The sequence below is a fragment of the Mesoplodon bidens genome (genome assembly GCF_964165515.1).
Source record: "Mesoplodon bidens genome assembly, chromosome: 5".
Classification (NCBI taxonomy): domain Eukaryota; kingdom Metazoa; phylum Chordata; class Mammalia; order Artiodactyla; family Ziphiidae; genus Mesoplodon; species Mesoplodon bidens.
In genome coordinates, this window is record NC_138161.1 from 91,499,700 (window position 1) to 91,521,289 (window position 21,590).

The 21,590-nt window shown below is 37.1% G+C and overlaps 1 protein-coding gene across 10 annotated transcripts in view; it reads left to right on the forward strand.

Moving 5' to 3' along the window:
* NAALADL2 (N-acetylated alpha-linked acidic dipeptidase like 2) overlaps window positions 1-21,590 on the forward strand; it is a 1,532,395-nt gene that overhangs the window by 605,018 nt on the left and 905,787 nt on the right. The window contains exon 1 of one of the 10 annotated variants that reach the window (XM_081235901.1): window positions 19,754-19,964. The exons of the other annotated variants lie outside the window; for them this stretch is intronic. The gene's annotated coding sequence lies outside the window, so the exon portion shown is untranslated. Of the gene's footprint in view, window positions 1-19,753; window positions 19,965-21,590 lie in introns of those variants that run through there. 10 annotated transcript variants of the gene reach the window in all.

The window sequence follows — 21,590 nt, forward strand, 5'->3', positions numbered from 1 at the left end:
GTTTCAATTTCAGTGCTTGTGATTGGTCTATTCATATTTTCTATTTCTTCCTGATTCAGTCTTGGCAGGTTGTGCATTTCTAAGAATTTGTCCATTTCTTCCAGGTTGTCCATTTTATTGGCATAGAGGTGCTTGTAGTAATCTCTCATGATCTTTTGTATTTCTGCAGTGTCAGTTGTTACTTCTCCTTCTTCATTTCTTATTCTATTGATTTGAGTCTTCTCCCTTTTTTTCTTGATGAGTCTGCTAAAGGTTTGTCTATTTTGTTTATCTTCTCAAAGAACCAGCTTTTAGTTTTATTGATCTTTGCTATCATTTCCTTCATTTCTTTTTCATTTATTTCTGATCTGATCTTTATGATTTCTTTCCTTCTGCTAACTTTGAGGTTTTTTTGTTCTTATTTCTCTAATTGCTTTAGGTGCAGGGTCAGGTTGTTTACTCAAAATGTTTCCTGTTTCTTAAGGTGGGATTGTATTGCTATAAACTTCCCCCTTAGAACTGCTTTTGTTGCGTCCCATAGGTTTTGGGTCGTTGTGTCTCCATTGTCGTTAGTTTTTAGGTATTTTTTAATTTCCTCTTTGATTTCTTCAGTGATCACTTCGTTATTGAGTAGTGTATTGTTTAGCCTCCATGTGTTTGTATTTTTTACAGATCTTTTCCTGTAATTGATGTCTAGTCTCAGAGCATTGTGGTCGGAAAAGATACTTGATACAATTTCAATTTTCTTAAATTTACCAAGGCTTAATTTGTGACCCAAGATATGATCTATCCTGGAGAATGTTCCAGGAGCACTTGAGAAAAAATGTGTATTCTGTTGTTTTTGAATGGAATGTCCTATAAATATCAATTAAGTCTATCTTGTTTAATGTATCATTTAAAGCTTGTGTTTCCTTATTTATTTTCATTTTGGATGATCTGTCCATTGGTGAAAGTGGGGTGTTAAAGTCCCCTACTATGAGTGTGTTACTGTCGATTTCCCCTTTTATGGCTGTTAGTATTTGTCTTATGTATTGAGGTGCTCCTATGTTGCGTGCATAAATATTTACAATTGTTATATCTTCTTCTTGGATTGATCCCTTGATCATTATGTAGTGTCCTTCTTTGTTTCTTCTAATAGTCTTTATTTTAAAGTCTATTTTGTCTGATATGAGAATTGCTACTCCAGCTTTCTTTTGATTTCCTTTTGCATGGAATATCTTTTTCCATCCCCTTACTTTCAATCTGTATGTGTCTCTAGGTCTGAAGTGGGTCTCTTGTAGATAGCATATATATGGGTCTTCCATTCAGCCAATCTGTGTCTTTTGGTGGGAGCATTTAGTCCATTTACATTTAAGGTAATTATTGATATGTATGTTCCTATTCCCATTTCCTTAACTGCTTTGGGTTCGTTATTGTAGGTATATTCCTTCTGTGGTGTTTCTTGCCTAGAGAAGTTCCTTTAGCATTTGTTGTAAAGCTGGTTTGGTGGTGCTGAACTCTCTCAACTTTTGCTTGTCTGTAAAGGTTTTAATTTCTCCATCAAATCTGAATGAGATCCTTGCTGGGTAGAGTAATCTTGGTTGCAGGTTTTTCTCCTTCATCACTTTAATTATGTCCTGCCACTCCCTTCTGGCTTGTAGAGTTTCTGCTGAGAGATCAGCTGTTAACCTGATGGGGATTCCCTTGTGTGTTATTTGTTGTTTTTCCCTTGCTGCTTTTAATATGATTTCTTTGTGTTTAATTTTTGACAGTTTGATTAATATGTATCTTGGCATATTTCTCCTTGGATTTATTCTGTATGGGACTCTCTGTGCCTCCTGGAGTTGATTAACTATTTCCTTTCCCATATTAGGGAAGTTTTCAACTATAATCCCTTTAAATATTTTCTCAGTCCCTTTCTTTTTGTCTTCTTCTTCTGGAACCCCTATAATTCGAATGTTGGTGCGTTTAATGTTGTCCTAGAGGTCTCTGAGACTGTCCTCTGTTCTTTTCATTCTTTTTTCTTTATTTTGCTCTGCAGCAGTTATTTCCACTATTTTATCTTCCACCTCACTTATCCGTTCTTCTGCCTCAGTTATTCTGCTATTGATCCCTTCTAGAGTATTTTTTGATTTCATTTATTGTGTTTTTATTCGATGCTTGATTCATCTTTAGTTCTTCTAGGTCCTTGTTAACTGTTTCTTGCATTTTGTCTATTCTATTTCCAAGATTTTCGATCTTGGAAATAGAATCTTGGATCATCTTTACCATCATTATTCTGAATTCTTTTTCAGGTATACTGCCTATTACCTCTTCATTTGTTAGGTCTGGTAGGTTTCTATCTTGCTCCTTCACCTGCTGTGTGCTTTTCTGTCTTCTCATTTTGTTTATATTACTGTGTTTGGGGTCTCCTGTTTGCAGGCTGCAGATTCGTTGTTCCCGTTGTTTTTGGTGTCTGTCCCCAGTGGCTAAGGTTGGTTTAGTGGGTTGTGTAGGCTTCCTGGTGGGGGGGGGACTAGAGCCTGTGTTCTGTAGTTGAGGCTCGATCTTGTCTTTCTGGTGGACAGGTCCACGTCTGGTGGTGTGTTTTGGGGTGCCTGTGGCCTTATTATGTTTTTAGGCAGCCTCTCTGTTAATGGGTGGGGTTGTGTTCCTGCCTTGCTAGTTGCTTGGCATAGGGTGACCAGCACTGTAGTTTGCTTGTCGTTGACTGAAGCTGGGTGCTGGTGTTGAGATGGAGGTCTCTGGGAGATTTTCGCTGCTTGATATTATGTGGAGCTGGGAGGTCTCTTGTGGACCCGTGTCCTGAAGTTGGCTCTCCCACTTCAGAGGCACAGCACTGACTCCTGGCTGCAGCAGCAAGAGCCTTTCATTTTCCCGGCTCAGAATAAAAGGGAGAAAAAGTAGAAAGAAAGAATTAGTAGAAGAAAGAAAGAGAGAGAGAAAGAAAGGAAGAAGGAAAGAAAGGAAGGAAGGAAGGAAGAAAGAAAGGAGGGAGGGAGGGAGGAAGGGTGGAAATAAATAAAGAAAGAAAGGAGGGAGGGGGTTGAAGGAAAGAAAAAGGAAGAGTGAATGGAAGAAGGGAGGGAGGGAGGAAGGAAAGAAAGAAAGAAAGACAGGAGGGAGGGAGGGGGGAAGGAAAGAAAAAGAAAGAGTGAAATTTAGAAGGGAGGGAGGGAGGGAGGAAGGAAAGAAAGAGAGAAAGAAGGAAAGGAGGGGTGGAGGGAGGGAGGGAGGAAGTGAAGGTAGGAAAAAAGAAAGAGCAGGTAAAGTAAAATAGAATAAAGTATGAAATATAGTAGCGTTATTAAAATTAAAAAGTAATTTTTGAAAAAAAAACGGACAGATAGAACCCTGGGACATATGGTGGAAGCAAAGCTATACAGAATCTTACACAGAAGAATACACATACACATTCACAAAAAGAGAGCAGGGGGAAAAATCAAAAATCTTGCTCTCCAAGTCCACCTCCTCAATTTGGGATACTTCGTTGTAAAAAGAGGAAAAGGGCGAGAAGTCTGAAATCTTGCTCTCTAAGTCCACCTCCTTAATTTGGGATAATTCGTTGTAAAAAGACGAAAAGGGGGCAAGTCTTAAATCTTGTCCTCAAAGTCCACTTCCTCAATTTGGGATGATTCGCTGTCCATTCTTGCACTCCACAGACGCAGGGCACATCAAGTGGACCGTGGAGCTTTAATCCGCTGCCTCCGAGGCTGCACAGAGAGATTTCCCTGTCTCTGCTCTCACAGGTCCCGTGTCTCAGCCTTGGACCTGGCCCCGCCTCTGCACATAGGTCGCCGGAGGGCGTCGGTTCTTCGCTCAGACAGGATGGGTTTAAAGGAGCCGCTGATTCGGGGGCTCTGGCTCACTCAGGCAGAGGGAAGGGAGGGGCGCACAGTGTGGGGCGGGCCTGCGGTGGCAGAGGCCAGCGTGACGTTGCACCAGACCGAGGTGCTCCGTGCGCTTTCCCGGGAAAGCCGTCCCCGGGTTCTGGGACCCCGGCAGTGGCGGGGTGCATAGGCCCCCCGGAAGGCGGGGCGGACAGTGACCCGCGCTCGCACACAGGCCCCGCAGTGGCGGCGGCAGCAGCAGCCCCAGCGTCCCACGCCCGTCTCCGGGGTCCACGCCTTTAGCCGCGGCTTGCGCCCGTCTCCAGCGCTTCCCAAAGCAGCCCTCTTAATGCCCTCTCCTCGTGCACCAGGAAACAAAAGGGAAGAAAAAGCCTCTTGCCTCTTCGGCAGCTCCAGACCCTTTCCCCGGACTCCCTCCGGGCTAGCCGTGGTGCACTAACCCCTTCAGGCTCTCTTCCTGCCGCCAGCCCCAGTCCTCTCCCTGCGCTCCGACTGAAAGCCGATACCAGAGCCTCAGCTCCCAGCCCCGCCCGCCCCGGCGGCCGAGCAGACAAGCCTCTCAGGCTGGTGTGTGCCTGAGGGCACCGATCCTCTGTACCGGAATCTCTCCGCTTTGCCCTCCACACCCCTGTTGCTGTGGTCTCCTCCGCTACTCCGAAGCTTTCCCCCTCCGCCACCTGCAGTCTCCGCCCGCGAAGGGGCTTGTAGTGTGTGGAAACCTTTCCTCCTTCACGGCTCCCTCCCACTGGTGCAGGTCCCGTCCCTATCCTTTTGTCTCTGTTTATTCTTTTTTCTTTTGCCCTACCCAGGTATGTGGGGAGTTTCTTGCCTTTTGGGGTGTCTGAGGTCTTCTGTCAGCGTTCAGTAGGTGTTCTGTAAGAGTTGTTCCACGTGTAGATGAATTTCTGATGTATCTGTGGGGAGGAAGGTGATCTCCGCGTCTTACTCTTCCGCCATCTTCCCAGGGTCCCCATCTTTACTGTTAAATGGTGGAATTTAGCCCTTAGTTAGAAGGTGAATAATCCTGTACTCAAATTGAGATAATAGTTATTTGCTGACACTAGGTAGCATAACTTAATTAATATGAAATTTAACATTTGGACATTATATATGATTCTCTGAAGTTTATTGAGCTAGGGATATTTTCTAATTGGTGATTAATTCCTAAAACTGCTCCTTTTACAGTGTTTCAAAATGACTTGGAATTTTAACTTCATAAATATTGGGTAACAAATTAATTCCTAATTAAATGGATTCTATATTCTAAATTTTTGAGTAACGGTGAACAAAGATCAGTAGGGGGCATTTATCACTCCATGGGCAAATTCTGTACTCTAGGCACACATGGAACTAAAGTTAGACTTTTAAGAAAATGAAGATGACTCCATCCATTTTCAACTACAGGAGTTTGCACTCCTCCAAGTGGAAATGAAGAGCTTCCTCTGTTCTTTCAGACTGAACACTTGATCATCTGATTAAAATTTTGCAAAATTAATGCACCGCCCATGACCGCTGTAGCCACTGACCATTAGTTGTTAGAGTATTAAGACTAATACAAACGCATTCATGAATGGTCCTTTATTCCAACAATGCAAGTGCAGAAATTTAGAGTTTAAAGGATCTTTTCCAACCATGATAAAATAAATACAATAATAAAAATATTCATTCTTAATTTTAAAAAAAGAATGCAAATCAGGCCTTTTAGAATTAATGTAATAAAATATTTGTTTTCTTTTACCATAAAGATCAATAATCATGAGTGAGGGCTATTAGAATATTTTAGATTATAAAACCACTTTTGGTATACTGTAAGGTAAGTTAATTCTCAGAATGTGAAGAACAAAAACTGTTAGTGTCAGGCATGGTTCAAGTTATATCATCAACTGAAGAATAAACTATCTGAGGGCATAAGTAGTTAAGACAAGCTCAAGGATATGAGTTCTGATCAAGAGCTGTAGAATTTTGTGTTCAAAGGAACCACAGGGTTCCTCTGACAGCTTGCTGTCCGGTAAAATAGTTTTACCATTGTACAGCCACAGCAACTAAGACCCAGAGAAGTTTTAATTTTCCAAGGTACCTATAGTTCACATAAATTAGAAACAGTGGAAACAAAGAGGAAGGAAAATAACTCCTATATTCAGACCCTGTATTACTTTACAAATAGTGTCTCATAGCCTTCATAACAATCATGTGATACAAATGTTATAATCCCCATTTTTTAATGAAAATAATTCAAGTAAAACATGTAAAATAATCATTCTCTCAATGTATTAGTTTCCTAGGGCTGCTGCAACAAAGTGCTACAAGCTAAGTAGCTTAAAGAACACAAATTTATTGTCACAATTTTGGAGGCCAGAAGTCCAGGATCAAGCTGTAGGTGGGACCATCCTCCTTCTGAAGGCACTAGGGAAGGATCTATTCCAGAACTCTCTCTCTTAGCTTCTGTTAGTTCCTTAGCATATCTCCAATCTCCACATGGCATTCTCCCTGTGTGTGTTTGTGTCTATGTCCAAATTTCCCTTTTTTATAAGGACAGTAAGTCAGTATGACTCATCTTAACCAATTACATCTGCAACGATCTTATTTCCAAATAAAGTCACATTCTGAGGTACAAGGAGTTAGGATTATAACGTGAATTTTGGGACGACACAATCAGTAAGCTGGTAGTGCAGTTAGTATTTAATTGAAAAATTTTCTGGCTTCACATTTTACACTATATGATGGCAGAAATAAAGTTACAGTTTGTTCCCATAAAAGGCAATTTAATCTAACATTTCTATGTTTAATGAATTAGAAAAGAGAAGGAAGAAAATGTTGTGATGAACTATTTGTTGAGAATAAAATCATGTAAGGTTTGAAATATCTGGTGATAGATTTTGTCTTTTATGTTGTTGATAGGTAGGAAAAGGTTTTACCTTTTCCTACCATTGTTATGTTATGCAGTGTACAATTTACAAGATGACAGTGGTGGGGTTTTTAAAATATTAATCTGCCAATAATGTGAAAGATGGATAGTAAGAAAGAAAAGAAGAAGACAAGTTCAGAGGCTGTAACTGAAATTCAAGCTTGAAAATCCAAGGCCCATAAGAGGTGATGCAGTGAGAATGTAAACCTGGGATAGGTAAAAACATTTTGGAAAGGTATATTTCATAAGACTTGGTTGTTAATTACATGTAGAAATAGAGAAATAGGTGTAATAGGGTTTCATGCCTTGACGCCAAGGAAAATGGTAACCTTCATATATAGTAAGGACATTTTATTTTGTTTTAATTTTTTTTATTTTAATTATATACCTGGATTTTCCCCCATTATCCTAATGTACTAAGTCTTTGCTGATTCAGTTGGTGTCCTTAAATAACAATGGTCATAAATTCCTTATGGGAACCACAAAAGCAGTTTCCTGTTGAAAATATATGGTGTAATATGTAGATAAATCAATATGCATGAGGATAGAACAGAGCATTATCCAAATGATGGATCTTGGAGTTCATGTAGGAGACCTGAATTTCTGTGAATGCAATCCTGCATCCCTTTGAAAAACACCTCCGTCAGACACCCATCCCCACTTTGGTCCTAAATTGAAACTATTGATTTAATGTTTCTTAAGTTATTGGCAACCTAAGATATTTTTCTGTCTTATCTGATCATTTTGGCACAACTGTGGGCTACTCTGCTGTTACATTGTCATGTCTGAAATATATTTTATGCAGTGTGGTATTTACACGGTACCCATTACCAATCCTGAGCCAAAGAGAAGGAGTGAGGAAATGAAGCTTTGTGCCTCATAGGAGATAAATATTATTTTCTAAACCAATTCAAAAGATTTTAGTTCCAACAATATGAGAGATAGTTGGAGGGTTTTTATAGAAGTTCTATATAAAAAATTAAAGTGAAGGATTGCTTTTTTTTTGAAGATAGTTTTAAATAAGTATAGCTTTTTAAAGTTGTATATATGGAAACCTGTGAGGAACTTTTCAAAGTTGATAAAACGAGGAAAAAGCTGGGTGGTATAAAGATAAGATAAATTTTAAAAGCTCAAGACTGATATATGGTCATATTCTACATGGACAAATGTCTTTTCACTCTTGTCCTCCTAGATTGGTGGCTCTCAGCACTGTCTGCACAATTCGAATCATTTGGGAGCTTTTAAAAACAATGTTGTTGTGTAGCCTGTTTCCAGTAGATTCTGATTTGATTGGCCCAGAGTATGTTGACCCAGGCATTAGTATTATTTAAGTTTCTGCCAGTGATTCTATTTGCAGTCAAAAGAGAAAAGCACTGCCTTATAGCTTTTGTCAACTTGGAAATTGCATTGTTGAACTTTATACAATAATAACATTAGGACAGTATAACATTAAACAATAACATTATAAAATCCTGCTCACTATCAGATATTAACAAATTTCAGTGAATAAACATATAAACATTTATGTATATACTGAACACAAGTACCAGTTTCTATAACATTTTACAAGAACTTCCTTTGCCTTGAGATGAACAAGAATTTATGGGGAGAAAAACCCTTGATATTTAGGAAATTATCTTTGTGGAGCACGGAAGCACAAAACAGATTAATATTTTCAATTTACCTTCCAGTATATTTATTCTTTATTCATTCAATACAATTTTACTGAGTAATAACTACGTACCAAGTACTACTATAAGTGCTTGGTGTAGAACAGTGAATAAAAGAGACAAAATCCTTGCCTTCATGGAGCTTATATTCTAGTTATAAGGATTTAAAATTCATTTAAAATTTATTATTGGTTTATTTTCTTTGTATTTCTTTTTGGGTTACCTATGGATTTACATTTTCTGTAATGATATAAAATTACTTTTTAAAATGAACATTTAAATTTAAAATTGAGGTCTAATAAAATATGTAAAATTACTAATAATCCAGGTAATACCTTGATGTGTCAAAATTATGAAAATATTACCTGAATGACAGATACTTGGCCACATTCTTGGCATCCATATGTGGACTCTGAAATAGCTTAGTTGCCTAAAGACACAGGAGAAAATAGAGCTGGAAGCTTTACTTATATTTATGGAAGTATATTCTTTAGAGCCATTTTTAGTTTTCTTCATTCAGCATATGTTTTATTTAAACTTTGTATAAGAATATTAGCTGCCATTCAGTACCATCAGATATGTCTTGCCTTCTTTTCTGACACTCATCAATCTATATGCAAAAGAACAAAAAGCTGGAAGACAGATGAAGGAGAAAGAAGTCAGAAGAGACTAAGCAATTAAAATATGCTTCTGAATGGAGATAGAAGTGATAAATGCTGTCCTTGAGAATATATTGATTTGAAACAGTGGAGCACAAGCCTTATTGTTCACTTGAGAGAACAGACACATAATGATCTTTACGATAAGTTAGTATTATGTTTGGAAACATTAGCATTCAAATTAAGTACCATGCATAAGATTACTGTGCATGTTTGCGCATGACTAAGTAAAACCTCCAGGAAAGGCAATGTGTGTATGAATGCAGTGCTTCTAGCCTTATTTTTCTGTAAGCTTCCCTGGTAGTAGACCTGAGTCATTGAAAATCCTCATAGTCATTGAAAACATCATATTAAAATTGACGTGAATACATTTAAATTATAAAATAAGTCATAGTTTACTATTTTATTTTACTAAGCAGTACATGGCTTACATGGCATAGTTAGTATCCTAGAATGATCCATTAGAACAGTTAATTTTGATATCTAGTGACCTATTAAAATTTAGTTCAGGGCTTCCCTGGTGGTGCAGTAGCTGAGTATCTGCCTGCCAATGCAGTGGCTACAGGTTCAAGCCCTGGTCCGGGAAGATCCCACATGCCGTGGAGCAACTAAGCTCGTGCACCACAACTACTGAGCTCGCGTGCCACAACTACTGAAGCCTGTGCGCTTAGAGCCCATGCTCTGCAACAAGAGAAGCCACTGCAATGAGAAGCCCGTGCACTGCAACAAAGAGTAGCCCCTGCTTTCCGCAACTAGAGAAAAACCCACATGCAGCAACGAAGACCCAACACAGCCAAAAATAAAATAAATAAAATAAAATAAATTAATTTAAAAAATTTAGTTCAAGGCTTAACAAAATACACCTGTGACTCTGAGGATATGGCAATAGATATGATGCAAATTGATTTAAGAACAATTAGCATGTAGGTTTTTTTTTTTTTTTTAAGATTTTACTCTGCAGGTCTGACATACCACTTGCTTTTTGTTTGTTTGTTTGTTTGTTTTTGTTTTTTGCTGTACGCGGGCCTCTCACTGTTGTGGCCTCTCCCGTTGTGGAGCACAGGCTCCAGACGCACAGGCCCAGCAGCCATGGCTCACGGACCCAGCCGCTCCGCGGCTTGTGGGAACCTCCCGTTCCGGGCACGAACCCGTGTTCCCTGCATCGGCAGGCGGACTCCAAACCACTGCGCCACCAGGGAAGCCCAGCATGTAGGGTTTTATCATTTTTGTATTTAGTGTTTTGAGAACCACCTTTAAACTTGTTGAGCTTGACCTACAACTCTTCATAGACAGACTTGAAGATTGATTTTCTGTTATTGTGGAATAAGAGCTGGAAAAAAGTGAGGATCAGTTGTGATAAGATCATTGTTGATTTGAAGCAATATAATTTCTTACGTTTACTAATAATGAAACACTCAAGAAAGTTTTCTTGTTTCCAAGTCCAATAAATATTTTAAACTCACAAGGTAATGTATTTTTTTTTTTTGTTACAGATAATATCTATTATTGGGTAAGATGTTCTTGTGCGTTTGTATTTCCTGCACTTCCATTCATACTAACTCAGTGCATTTTTACACTTATTTTAACAAAAATAGAAATTCATTTTGGAGACTTGATTTTATCATCATTTCTCCTTCATTTCTTTCAGATTATTTCTTAAGTTTATAAATATGTTCTTCAATTTTCTAATGGACCTAAAATAACAATCAACTTCTTAAAAGTTTTCTTAGGAAAAATGATATTCAAAGCATGGAAATTTATGATAATATACTATTTAGAAACTGACTAAGATGCACTGATTGAAGAGTATATTAGTCTGCTTTGGAATGAAAATTAAAAGAAATATATCAAATATAGCCATGCATGTCTCTAAATATTTCAGTACAGAGATATATCTTTTTAAACATAGAATTGTATGAATCAGGATATTTTTTGATGGATGTGTAGAGAGGCAGTAAATGAACCATTCTGCTTATTTTACTAGAAAGTGTTGGAACTCTAGGGCTCTATACCAGGTCTACTGTTTTCTTCTAGTCCCCTCTACCAGAGAGGAAGAAAATGAGGCATATAAAGAACACAAAGGAGGTTTTAAAAACAAAAACAATAAAACCTCCCCACATACATCTATGTTATTTTCTCTCAGGAGAATATAACTGGGGTGGGAGGGAAGGAAGTCAGGCATATTTATTTTGGAAAAAAACAAACATTTCTTGTTAAGAATCCCTGTGATGTAGAATAATAGGGGCTGAAGAAAGAGATAAGTATATTAAGAGAAGTTCTAAAAAAATTATGCAATTCAAAAGGAAAAATGAGGATTTATAATTGGAGACATTAGAAAATGTTAACATGCATTCATTTGTTTACCATTTTTCTCCTTATTATGAGCCAAGAATTGTGCTAGATGCAGGGGATACGGGAGCGAGCAGAAACAAATCAAGTATCTGTTCTGATGAGGTGTCTCTTCAAGTGAGTGAGAAAAACTTCAACAAATATAAAATGGCAATTGTATCAAATGACATAGGACACTAAGATAAGGGAATTGCCCAAGTCACAGAGATCAGGCGAGACTTCTTAAAGGAGGTTACACAGTGGCATTCATGGAGAAACCTCCATTCCTGCTGAAGATTTTTGTCTGTATAGATAAGTATGAGGATACAGCCTGCATAGAAAGATGTGTAAGGCATTGCTATTAAGAGACAAGAAAAATAAGAAATTAAAAAATATTATGTGTATTAGTTTTCCAGGGCTATTGAGAAAAAGCACCATAAACTTTGTGGCTTAAAACAACAGAAACTTATTCTACTGCAGTTCTGGAGACTAGTAATCTGAAATCAAGATGTCAGCAGGGAGCGGGTTTCATGTCTTTCCATTGGCGTTTGGTGCTGCTGGCAATCCTTGACATTCATGACACGTGACATGACACGTCATTCCAGTCTCTGCCTCCATCATCGCATGGCATTCTCCCTGTTTGTCTCTGTTTTTGTGTCCAGCTTTCCTTCACTTTATAGGACATCAGACTTTTAGATTATGGGCTCACCCTACTTCAGTATGACCTCATCGTAACTTGATTACATTTGCAAAGACTCTATTTCCAGTAAGGTCACATTCACAGGCTCCGGGTGGATATGAATTGGTGTGTGTGTGTGTGTGTGTGTGTGTGTGAGAGAGAGAGAGAGAGAGAGAGAGAGAGAGAGAGAGAGAGAGACTATTCAGTAAACACATTACACACAAAATTGCAAAAAAAAAATAGCAGGTCTATGTCCAAATCTTTTATCTGGGTGGCATTGTAACTGAAAATAATCTTTGGTTTGGTGTTTGTGAATACTTGATTCTAACCATGTATATATTAAAGGCTGGCAGAATGATGTGAAGGTCCTCAGAAGAGGAGGGGAAAAGATGTCCTGGGCATAAAATCGGAAGCAGTAATTCATTTAGTATTCATCTCTCCATGCCATTCCATATTTCTAAACATTCTTGACCCTTTGAAATATTACAACCAAAAAACAAAATAAACTATTTTTAGTAGGTAACAATGATAATTTTTTTGGAATAATTACCTCAAATACAGGTACACCAATATTACGTTTTGCTTGACACTTAAATTTCTGAATTTTATTAACATTGTATATTTTACTTATTCTACAAATTAAACTCTTCCATTCTTTTAGGTATTAACACACTTTAGTATATTAAAATTCAAATGATGAAGACCAATATGTAAGAGTACAGCAAAAAAATGAATGGTAATAGAGTCTAGTTAACCAAAATTTCTTCTATAAAGCGGTTGGAAATATCCCAAGATGTGGATCTGCTGATATAAAATTACAGGATTTCATCTGCAGAGAGATTATCTAGCTGTTCTATGATTAATACAAAAGAAAACAATGTGAATTTCCTTAACCAGACTGTGATTTCATTAACCTGAGTCAATTTCAGTTTAGAAATTGTCAAAGTTTTAATTAGGTTTAAAGACAGATTTTTAATATATCATTTTTCTAAGAAATATGTTCACAGTTTATAGAGCTTACAACATGTTTATTATCTGCTTAAGCTGTCAACTATTCTTTTTGTAGTTCCTTCATAATATTTATCACTTGTCAGTGTTAAGTACTACTTAAAAAATTGCTTTTGCACTAACCTCTTCAGAGGTGGACAGACCGAACTGAAGGGTGATTCTTTGCCTATGTATGCTTCAGGGTTTAGAAAGCTATGTTTACATTATCCTATAATATTTACTGATTCTGGCAGTTTAGGGACAAAGTGAAAAGGCAGAGGAGAGAAAAAAAAAACTAGAAAAAGAATGGCAAAAAAAATGTGATGAGAAAATATATCTGAAACTGTATAATGTTCTTTTTAGTTAGTTTTTATCTCTCAAAAAAGGAAAACTTCTGTTAAGCATTTTTTTCCTAATGAACATGCACATCATTTGCTTAGGGAAAGTTGTTTGTGTTAGCTTTTCTGTTCTATTGTGTTGATGAATTGCAGGTTTTTCAGACCTCATGCTTTCATCACATAATTTTCTGACTTCAATTACACTTCTCAGAATACAACAGGTAATGAGTAGTGGAATTGTTCACAGGGCTTTTAAAAGTTACACTTAAGAAATGAGATAAAAACATATTATAGAATTTTCTACTAGAATATCTTGTATTCAGCTAGGTTGCAGATCAACTGGAATTTTAAAAATCTTAACCTTTAAATTGCTCATATGCTATGACTTAAAAAATTTGTGAAAATATAGAGATGAAGTGATTTACTTCAAAATCTAATAATAAACCCATTGTGGATTGGTTGAGTAATCCAGACAAGAGGCGGTGTTATATGATTAACAGTAATATATTAAAAAAATATTCAAATAGAGCCACTTTCAGCTGACTATGTGTCCTGGGACAAAGAGAGGAGAATTAGAAAGGGGGGGACAGGTTCACCAAAGATGCAGTTGCCCATTGCACTAGAGTACACACCAAACAATTTTCTTTGTATTAAAGACTACTGAATTTTAAGAAAATCAGATGTATATTACCATTTTTATACAATGTAAATTCTGTTGACCAACCTTTCTTTAATCAAATAGCTTGATTTACCTATATTCCCTGTCATCTTTTAAAACATACTGAGTTAAGGTTGGGGCACATTGAATGCTTTTGGAGTTGGCTACCTGGCTACTTCTGCTCCCTCCTCTTGAGTTGTATGCCTACCTTGCTGAAAACTAGTAGAGCTTTGATAATTGAGAGCTCATTCTAAAGCCTGTTTTATTTGTTGGTTTTCATTTGTACCCTCAAGCAATTATCTGCTATAATGTCAGACAGGTAAAGACCACTAATGCTTAAAGAAGAGAGTAAATGATTATAAAAATAGCAAAAAGAGAAAATGCTAAATTGAGAAAAGGGTAAAAAGACAAAAGAGAGGAAGATTAACCAAAAATCAAAGGGGAAAAGAAGGGATAAAACAAAAAAGATGGTGACGATTAGTGTAGATAACAGAACTGGTATGTTTAATCATGTTTCCTTGGATTAAGGTTATTTTCATGCTTTATACTTTGGCATCATTAAAGTTCTAGTCAATGTGAGTGACATTACCTGAAAATTCCCTTTATTCTTATTTCTAATCTATTCCAAAAGTAAATAGCACCTGGTGTTGAAAATTACATCATTTGTTTTCTATAATAATAATAATAGCAAACATATATGTAGCACTAACTATATGGCAGACATTATGCTTTGTACATGACACATATATTCATTTGATGCTTACAACCATCAACAAGGTGCTCTATTATCACCCCATTTTACAGATAAGGAAATGAAGGGAGCCAAACGCTGGGACGTATTTGCTGGAAACATATCCCTATCCCGCCAAACACATAAAAGTCATTTTGTAGGATTCAAATTGCAGATATGATTTAGTTAGATGTTATTTGTCTTCTAAGCAAAACACCTCATTTTACGCCTGAGGAAACTCAGGTTCAAAGAAGGAAAGGGACTTCCTCAAGGGCCTGCAATAGGTAGGCTTGCAAAGAGTGAATCTTGGGACTTCACTTAGATTTCCTGATGTGTAATCCAGTTGCCCTCCATCACTGAATTTTGGGGCAAGTCAACAGAATTTTAAACAAAACTTTGATACATCTTGACTTTCGTATTCAAGTCAACATAACTATTATACATTTTCAGCTTATAAATTTTCATATGAATCCTGGGAATAATCTGCATGTTGGATCCGGGTCTGCTGAAATACTTAGAGGTAAACCAACATTTCAACACACGGGAGATTCAGTTTTTGGCTAGATTTTTTTCTATGTCTGAGAAAGCACAAATTTTTTTTTTAAATTAAGAATCACCTCCACTCCAGGCAAAACTTATATGTTCATCTATTTGTATATGCACTTCAGAGCTAAATCCCTGCCTGCAATACTATTGTCAAATTGTATCTGTTTATGCTAGCAGCAATGAAGATGAATCATCTATTAGAAGGAAAACAATTTATCAACCTGTAGAAATACTGAACTTTTAGAAGAAAATCTAATATCTGTAGAGTTGATCCTGCCTGAGAAATACCAATTTAAAGATTGTAACTTTATGATGATTGTAAAAGGCCAAAACATTCAATTAAATTTTTAAACATAAAAGTGTAAACACAATTGTTGAAAAATTTACTACTCGTTTTTCAGCATTTAGGGAGCACATTCCCTATTTCCCTTACTTTGGAAGTGAAGCAAAATAATATAGCTAAGAAGGCATCTACTCTATTTTGTATCAAGGATTTTAACATAAATTTAATATATTTTTCTCCCATCTACAGGTCTGGCATTATAAAAGTTTTCCAAAATTAAGTATACCTTATTAACATTAAAAAGCAGGCTAACAACAGTAGCTAGTAAGGAGAAAATTATATGTTTAAAAGATAAATATTTTAAATTTTCTCTCCAAAGATTTATTTGTAGAATTGTCTTTTTATACTGCACTTGCTTTTCTTAAGGATTCTTGGCCTTGACAATTATTAGATTTATTTGAAATGTATTAAATTTTGTGTACTCCAATTTACTGAAGAAAGCATATTTCTTGCAATGCTTACTCTTAAATGCATCAGTTATTCGTAGAATAGCCCCCTAATTAGTACGACTAGTCATATTATTCCCTGATATTAAAACAGTATGGTAACTTTATCAAAATAGCAAGGAATTTAACTGTGGCTAAGACTTATTTATGGAATAATAAATACATATGGAAGTCAGGCTTCTGAATTGTTCCTGATAAGTACTTAGAGTACCGTTAACTAATTATGTCCTGGAAGTGCATGTCATGTTAACTAAGGCAGGCATTTGACACAGGCATTTTTCAATATTAAAATTATTAGCAAATTGTTATTTTTATATATAACCTTTTACTTTGTAGGTTTTATTAGATTTTGCAGGAGGATGCAAGAATACTTTCTCACTTCAGATGGAGAACTTCTCGGTTTTAAGTACCTTTCATTGGTGTGCCAGATAGGTAGATTTGAGAAACATAAAAAGTAGCAAATTAGCTGTTAGCTCAGAAGTCAGCTTTCACCAGAGGATCTAGTACCTATTAAAAGAAATATAAATTACTTTTGCAGTTCACTGCCCTGCCCTACATCTAAAATATGTAATATACATAAACTTCAACTTGTAGCTCAGTTCAGTTCAACATGCATTTATTGACCAGCTCTTATGAACCAGGTTCTTTGTTAGGCTCTGGAGACAGGAGGAGAGAGAAGACATGATCCCTTCCCTTGAGAAGCATTCAGCTCATTAGGGGAAGACAGATCAGTAAACATAGCATGGTACTAAAATAGAAGTATTGGCAAGCCTATGCTCAGCCTGACTAGGCCGTAGGATCTTTTTGGAACTCTTGCTAAGATTCTATAGATCAAGAGTTGGCCACCATTTTCTATGAAGGGCCAGAGAGTAAATATTTTCAGCTTTGCCAGATATGCAAACTCCATCACACCCACTCCACTCTCCCATTGTAGCTCAAGAATGAGAACAGACATATACAGTATTTCAGGGAAAGAGCATGAGCCACTTCCAAACCTCTAGTGGAAATAATCTTGCTAGATTAGTACCTGCTGCTGGAGTAGTAATTTTAACCTGTGTATCCTTCCCACCACACTCACTTCCTTTATTCTTTCTCTTTCCTTTTTTTTTTTTTTTCTGTTTTCTTCTCATTCTTTTTTTCTTTCCTATCCTGAGTTGAAGCCTGACTCCATAATCATAATCAGTTATTCTTACAGTCTGGAAAACAAGGAGATTTCAGCCCCTTATTTCATGATAAGAACTCTCAATAATAATACCTAACATTTTAAAACTTCTTTGTATGCAGACCATGCTCAATTACGTTATAACTTGTTTAATCCTTAAAACTACCCTGTGAGGTAGGTATCATTTAAATTTTATATATAAGGAAAGTAAGCCATGGAGAGGCGAAGTGATTTGCTCAAGACTATGCAGCTGGCAGAAGATGGGAAACAATATGCTAATTGCACTGCATCACAGCCATGACTTTTAACACACTACAGCATGCATAGAAAACTCTAGTCCCATTTATGGAACCAATAGCTAGGGTGACCAACATCTTTGTCCCAGTTTGGCTGAGGCTCAGGGATTTCCCCAGATGGGAGACTTTCAGTGCCCAAACTGGGAAGGTTCCAGGCCAACCAGGACAATTTGATCACTCTCAATAAATAGCCCCAGCTTTGATTGCGGTGCCTCTTAAACTTGAATGTGCCTATGAATCGCTTGGAAATCTGGTTATCAGATTCTTGTTGAGTAGACAGGGACAGGGCCTTGGAATCTTCATTTCGACCCAGCTCCCAGGTGATGCTGATGCTGTTTATCTCTTTCTATGCTGAATAATGAAGTATCCTTGTCCAATCTCAAGGCTCACCCAGACCTTATCAATCAGAATCTGCCTTTTAACAAGATTCCCCAGGTGATTCACACATTCAGGTTTCAAGAGCTCAGTTCTAGTCCACCTCTGATTAGAGTAAGATAATCTTTACCTGTGTTGTTGCTGTTGTTATTTTTTTTCCTGATTTAAGTAAGCCTTCCTGAATACAACAAAACTCCTTTCACTAATCTGCCTTAGTTCACCTTTCTGGGAGTCCAGCCACCTTTTTTCTTGTACATTTACCTATTGGCTCATTCCTTATTTTTCCTAATACCCTGTAATGTTCTTGAACCCAATTATTTAAGCTCAATGTTGGATGTTTGTTTCTGTGGCTATTATTCCACAAAATGACCATTATTCCTCTTGAAAAAAATCAGATGTTCAGCATCAAAGGGGGCATTAAAGTTGTTTACTCTCAACTATAAAACTGCCCATCAGAATATAGTATGTATGACTGTGAAAATAGTAAATTACTGTCTCAAAATACTCCCCTGTGTCACCAGAAAAAAAAAAAAAAGGAATAAAATGAAATTTATTTGCAGTAGGTGTTTCCTCCTGCCATCGTTTGAGTGTAATGGAAGGTTGTAAAATTAATACTGAAGGTTATTTCTATGTTTTTACTACATGTTAGGCAATCTTCTAGGTAATTTACATTTTATCATTTAATATTCATAATGACTCTATGAGGTAAGATACTCCTATTATCCCCAATTCTCAGTTGAAGCTACTGAGCAGAAAAACACTGATAACTTGTCCAAGATCAAAGAGCTAGTAAGTGGTCAAGTAAGGATTAGGGAGCAGGCCCAGTGAAAATGCTCTTGACACTACACTACATGCTGACTGTATTTCAGCTCCATGATTGTTTCTTCCATAGCACTGACCACAATTTATAATTATCTATTTTAATTTTCACTTTCAATCTGCCTTCTTCTCAAGATTTAACCTCCTTCTGAAAAGGGATCATGTTTGTTTGGCTCCCTATTATATTTCAAGTGCCTGGCACATAGTAGGTGTTCAGTAAATATTTGTTAAATGAGTGAATAAATGACAAAGTAATGTAAGATCAGTAGTCTACATACATATACAAAGTATAAAGAAGAGAGAAAGATTGTCAGCCTGGAGGAATTGGCATCTTCTAAAACACTCCAATCTGAGAAATGGTGTGACTTTGGAAGCTGGGTTGATGCTTTCACAGTATCTACTGGTCAAACTTCCATCTGAGACAATTACAAGTCTCCATGTTAATAGGAAGCTGGAAAAGGCTTTTCAAGAAGATATATACATACATATGCATAAAATTTGGTGTATATATGTTTCATTTTATTTTAGGTTTAAGAAGTCAAAATACAGTCTTCTCTCATATTAGCTAGGGATTGTTTCCAGGACCCCTGTGGAAACCAAAATCTGCAGATGCTCAAGTCCCTTCTATAAAATAGCAAAGTACAGTTGGCCCTAGGTATCTGCAGGTTCTGCACTCAAGGTTGGCTGAAACCATAGATGCAGAACCTGGAACTACTGAGGGTCAACTGTAGTTAATTTTTGCTTTGCTTTAAAAGACATCTTTGGGCTTATTTGGAAATAATGCTGCTGCCATAAGGCATCTTCAGAACATTTAAAAATCATGCTTCCTAAGTTAATTTGGAAGATGTTGCAACAGCATTTGGCTTAAAGCAGTAAACTGAGTTTGCAGTACACCTTGAAACATCTATTGTGGTTAAGATGAGCTGTGTAATAGCCTTAAATACTTATTACTGCTCTGAAATTAAATCCTGTGTTTCCAGCTTGCCAGGTTCCCTGATCATTATCGCCTCTTTATCTTTGTTCATTACTGTTCCCACCTGGAATGCCTCTCCCTTTGATTAGGCCTGTTTGAGATCTGAAGCTCTTTAGGGCCTACCCACAATCCCCCAGCACTGTGGAGCAGTCCGAGAGGACGCCAGCCACGCTGATCACTGCCTCCTCTGCCCTCTGGTATTTTCATCTCTGCCACCACCTCTCGTGATTCGTTTTATGGGGTGAGTGGTCTTTCCTTATTCTTTTGTTGTTCGTTATGAGTAATTCTTGTCTCCATAACTAGATCATACTTTCCTGAATGCAGGCGCTGTATCTTATACATCCCAGAATCTTAACCAAACCTAGAACTAGACATATATCAGATATTCAGGAAATACTCCTTGAATGATTCACTTGATTTGAACATTGTCTAAAGTTGTGCATGTATGTGTCATTTCTCTTCGCGTTATGTGGAATGTTGTTTACCCCAGGGCTTTTCCAAATTATTTAAACCTGCTTCTAAACCCAAATACAGCTGGTGGAAGGCTTTTTTGTTTTGTTTCTTCATAGAACATAGTCTTTGTGATTGGGAGTCTGAGGTAGAAGGAAAGCAGAGAGAAAAATCATTTCATCTTCCTGCTAAGTGTACAGGATCCTTGGGGCTTTTAACAGCCACCTCTAAATCAGTTGAAGAGATACTTTTACTAAAAGATGGGATGTAGTTTCTGAAATATTGAAAAGTTCCTTTGTCAAATTGTTATTACTGTTTGCATTTTACAGTCAACAAAACCCAAAACATATTTGTATATATTTTAATTAAGTCTTTTCTTTTTGGATGCTGTGAGCATATGACTTATATATTCTTATGTGTGTATAGCTTTCTGTGGATGAGTAAATTAGTTCCTTACAGGTTTTTTAAATTTTATTTTTGGCACAGTTAATTTCATCACTGTACAATTTCTATTTCAATTTAGTCACAATTATTAGAAAGATGATTAATTTTATATATAACCCATTATCTTAGATATTAGATTTTAAAGGTAAATAGTCTTGGATACAAATTAAGCATTCAGTGATGCCTCTCCCCTCTCCCAAGTCTTACAGGTGCCTAGTTAATTTATTTTATAGTGTAAGAAATGTTACCCTAGGGGCCAGAAAAAAGATAGTGATATGTATGTAACCAATGGCACTGCTAGTAAATTTGGGCCAGTTTACAAGTTAACAAGTATCAGACTGAGAGTAAGTAGGTTGAAGTAAGTAGGTTGCTTTAGACCAGACTAGTTGGGAGAAATGAGGTACTAAAAATACATTTACCTACTAGGTTTGCAGAGAACATATGACGCTAACCCAGTTGCAGAAAAATCTGGAAGAAGAACAGGCACACAAGCTGCCTTCACCCTTCAGCTGATTAGAGTTAGGGAAGTCAGGTGAATATACTAATCCATTCCTGGGTGAGGCCAAGAAGCAGTATCCAGCTGGTCATCATAAAGAAAATTCCTGGGGCTACAGAGTTTAGGTCTGGGATGAGATTTGGGAAACTTTGTTTTAGAAACAGTCCCCCCAAGAGATTCAGATTATCAGCTAAGCTTGAGAATTACTGATTTCCCAGACTACAGGAGGCTTGGTTCTAGGCCAATTTTGGAACCAGGAATTCAGGCAGTTTCTTAGACCGACTAAAAATCATGTGGGCTAACGATCTACCAGTGGCCCAGTCAAAACTGGATTCTGGTAGTGGTGGGAGCTTTGTGTGCCATTTGGAGGAGTTTGCGTTTTATGCTGTAGGGGAAAGGAAGCCACTCAAACTCCTAGGGTTCCTTCTAGTGCCATGCTGGTCAAGCCATCATTACTTACAGAGTCACTAGAAAATT